We start from the raw sequence: 4,706 nt of genomic DNA on the forward strand, positions 1-4,706 counted from the left end.
ATCAAAATAACTCCAAGATTCCATCTTCCACCTGTAAGAATGTCCAAGATCAAAAACACTGATGACAACTTATGCTGGAGAGGTTGTGGGGTAAAGGGAACACTCCTGCCTTGCTGGCGGGAGGGCAAGCTGGTACAGCCCCTTTGGATATCAGTGAGGTGATTTCTCAGAAAATTAGGAAACAACCTTCCTCAAAACCCAATTAAACCACTTTGGATATATACCCAAAAGATGTTAAACTGTGCCACAAGGACATGTGCTCAACTATGTTCATAACAGCATTGTTGTCATAGCCAGAACCTGGAAATGATCGAAATGCCCCTCAACTGAAGAACTAATAAGGAAAATGGAGTACTACACATCAGAAAAAAATATCTTGAAATTTTCAGGCAAATGGAGCTATAAAACATGGTTTTGAATTAGATAATCCAGACCCAGAAAGACAATTATCATATGTACTCACTCCTAAGTGACTTTTAGACATAAAGCAAAGATAACCAGCCCACAAATCACAATCCCAGAACCTAGACAACAATGAGGGCCCTAAGAGAGACATACATGGATCTAGCCTACATGAAAAGTAGAAAAAGATAAGATCTCCTGAGTAAATTGGGAGCATGGGGACCTTGGGAGAGGGTTAAAGGGGAGGGTTTGGGCTGGGAGGGGAGCAGAGAAAAATGTAAAGCTCAATAAAAATCAATAAATGCATGTATTGGCTAGTGAAAGCATAAGATCCAATGTTAACTTGCACAGCTTTGGAGTGTCTGTCTCAACTCCATAGGCGTTTGCTAAAATGCATACTTTGGGTCTGAATAATTTTAACGTGATTTTTTTTCTTCTTTGCAGTTCCTTTACAAAAAAGTTTTAATTTAAAAAATTTTTTTAAAAAAGAGAAGCATAATGTGCTAATTAATATCTCCCAAGGACGCCTCATTGACTGGAGTCTTTATGGCTCCCCTCAAGGAAAATATTCTGAGTTAAGATGACAGCGGTATAGTTTGGATGGAACTTTAGGAATTAGTTTTTCCACTAATGAACCTATCTGAAGGCATGGAGTTGGAATGTCTAGTCCTCTCCTGCAATCTGCCAATTAGATTCAGACTAACTTGTGGAAACTGGCAAGTGCCTTCCACCCTCTTAAGGTACGGGAAGGAAAATTAAACATTAAAATGATAAATAAACTTTTGTCTTTTAGACAAATCAAAGCCAGCGTTTGATGGCATGTGTACCATTACCCCACATGCTAATGAAGGGGCTTGTCCAATAGCACCCAAATAATTACAGCATCACTTGTGAATGCTGTGTCCTTCATACCTGTGTTAATTCTAGTATGTCCTTAAACTTAACCTCTGAAAATGTATACATTCTTAGAGCAAGGTCAGCAATCTGGATATTGGTGAAGTTGCCGAGGCCATGGCAAGACTTACTTACCTATGATGATCCTGGTACAGAAGCTCACTGAGGGAATATTAAAAAGAACGTGTTGAATGGTTGAACTGGTTATGGAAGTTATTATGGGAATATTGCATTAACTGCTGCTACTGCAACAGCTAGAGTGGTGTTTCATGAAGAAATGCAAGCTGCTGAGTTCTTCAGAGACTGGCATGAGCATTCTCCAGAACTTTGGACTCAGCAAAATAAAATAGTGAGATAATCAGTGAAACAGAGATTTGAGACAAGCTGTTATACTGTTGGGAGATCAGTTAGAAATATTAAAGGAGTAGGTAAAATTAAATGTGATTGGGATGCAACGTCCTATTGTATTACACTTTAAAATCCAATAATAGCAAGTATGACTGCAGAAAGGTTATATGCACTTGATGGGTCACTCTAATTCTTCTCAAGTGCTTTATGATTTACAGCAAGACATTAAGACTTTTACAAAAAGGTCACCTGATACAACAGGATTGGATACTACGGAAAGCCTTGCAGACACCATAGCCTCGTTTAACCTTGTGAACCACTTTACTGGATTTCTTGTTTTAGGAAGTGTTATTCTTGTTCTAGCAATGTAACCTTATTGGCTTTAAACTGTTTGGGCTTACTTGCATAAGACTATAAAACAGATAGAGAAAAGGATGCATAATTTCCAATATAATTAATTGTCGCATATACAAAAGGGGGATATGTTAGGGGAGTTCCTCACTTCCACTCCTGGCTTGATTCTGGAGTCTTGGCACCTAGCCTTAACTGTTACTTTTGTCTCCAGTACCTTCTGTTTGAAGTATCTAAATCTTATATGAGTTTCCTAAAGGTTGAAAGTCTATGCAAAACCTGGTTGCAGGAGGCAAGATGTCTCTTAACAGAAAATTTGCATTGGCATTGTCAAGACGTTTTGGTATATGGAAACTGATGTGCTGAAGGTGTGAACTGTGTAACAATACAAAGGCCCTTTGTGGACTGTGGAAATGGCTCAGTGGTTAAGAGCACTGCCTACTCCTTTGGAGGTCCCGAGTTCAATTCCCAGCAACCACATGGTGGCTCACAATCACCTATAATGGGATCTGATGCCCTCTTCTGTCATGCTGGCATACATGCAAATAGAGCACTCATATGCAGAAAGAAATAGTTTTTTAAAAGGCCCTTTGCAACATGTTATTTTTTACTCTAGCCCCACATTGGAAGGCCAAAATGTTGTTGGTGTTTTCTTTTTTTTTTTAATTACTCTTTAGTTCTTTTGGGGGCCCACCACCCAGCTCCTTAAAAAAAATCACACACAAAGAGACTTATTCTTACTTATGAATGGCTGGCCTTAGCTTGGCTTGTTTCTTGCCAGCTTTTCTTAACTTCAATTATCCCTGACTACCTTTTGTCTCTGAGATTTCACCTTATTTCTGTATACCTCACTTTCACTCTAACGGCCTGGCTGGCCGGGTGGCTGGGCCCTGATGTCCTGCTCTTTGTTCGATCTGGCTCCTCCTCCCCTCCTCCAGATTTCTCCTTCTATATATTCTCTCTGCCTGCCAGCCCTGCCTATCCTTTCTCCTGCTTTGCTATTGTCCGTTCAAGTTCTTTATTAGACCATCAGGTTTTTTACACAGGTAAAGAATCACAGCTTCACAGAGTTAAACAAATGCAACATAAACAAAAGCAACACATCTTTACATCATTAAACAAATATTCTACAAAAAGCAACACAGCTTAAAACAGTATTCTACAACATCAAAGTGGCAGTGAGTCAGCCGGCCATAGGCTGGGCCCTGCAGCTGACAAGGCTAAATTCATCCTTAGAGTACCTCTGTGTCTTCTCCTCACGGATCCGCGTGAACCCACACTGATACAACAGGGAGGTTCAGAATAAAGGTGCCCAGTGCAACTACTCCATCAGAATCAGTACACACTATATTTGCCAGCCGGGACAACTGGTGACATTTAAATAAGCTATTTTGGCTGTACAGTGTTGTATATCAATATCCGACTTGGTCGAATATTATATTACAGCTGCTTAAGGAAAACACACTTGAGTATCTGAAGAGATGAGACATCTGAACAGTTGCATACGTAGGTGGCAGTGTTTGAGTGTGCACAAATTCATGTATCGGGAGAACGATGACTAGGCAATTTAACAACTGGCAAATCTGGGTGAAGGGTATAAATTTGTATATGATTTTTATAGTTTTTCTAAAAGTTCTAGATTTCAAAAAGTTTAAGGCACACGATTAAAATCTCACTAGAGATAACTAAGCCCATACATCTGTACCTTTTAAAAATGATTCAACTTTAAATTGAAGCCGGGCGATGGTGGCGCACGCCTTTAATCCCAGCACTCGGGAGGCAGAGGCAGGCGGATCTCTGTGAGTTCGAGACCATCCTGGTCTACAGAGCTAGTTCCAGGACAGGAACCAAAGCCACAAAGAAACCCTGTCTCGAAAAACCAAAAGAAAAAAAAACTTTAACTTTAAATTGAGCATGCACACGTATGTGCAAATGTGCTTGAGGCCGGAAGCATTGAACCCTCTAGAGCCGGAGCTACACAGTTGGTTGTGAGCCACCAGAAGTGGGGGCAGGTAGCAATACTTGGGTCCGCGGAAACAGGAGCACATACTCTTACTGCTGGACTGTCTCTCCAGCCCACCATCTGTATTTTGTGTGTGTGGTGTAGGTTATGTTCTGCATACATGAACAGGTATGTCTGCCCATGTGCATGTGTCTAGAGGATGATTTAGGTGTCTTGCTCTGTCACACTGTCCCTGCTGCCTAGAGACATGGTCAGTCAGCAAGTCCCAACAATCCTCCTGTCTCCACTTGTCACAGCACTAGGATTACAGACCTACACATGGCCATACCCAGCTTTTTGCAAGATTCCCATGTTTGTCCAGAAAGCTGTTTTACCCACTGAGCCATCTTTTCCAGCCCCATTTGTTTCTCTAAAAACATGCATCTAGCTTTCGCACTTTATATACCCTGATCGACGTTCAGCGGTCATAGCTAATTCTGCCTCTCTTCACTTGATGCTTGCACAGTTACCACTGGACTGCAAAACAGAAAGTCCATTTGCCGGCCAACCAATTACAAAACGACGATGCCATGAACATCTTACATACCGTTATGGCTGACACCAATTTACCTTTGATGATCATTTTATGGCTGACACCAATTTACCTTTGATGATCAGAAATGCATTATGGGTACAGCCTTTTTCATTGCAACCCTCCATACTGCATGAAAAAAAAAATACACAGAATAAGTCCTTAGCTACAGGAAAG

The sequence above is a fragment of the Microtus oregoni genome, unplaced genomic scaffold (genome assembly GCF_018167655.1).
Source record: "Microtus oregoni isolate MIOR12 unplaced genomic scaffold, Mior012 000006F_ref0000085, whole genome shotgun sequence".
Classification (NCBI taxonomy): domain Eukaryota; kingdom Metazoa; phylum Chordata; class Mammalia; order Rodentia; family Cricetidae; genus Microtus; species Microtus oregoni.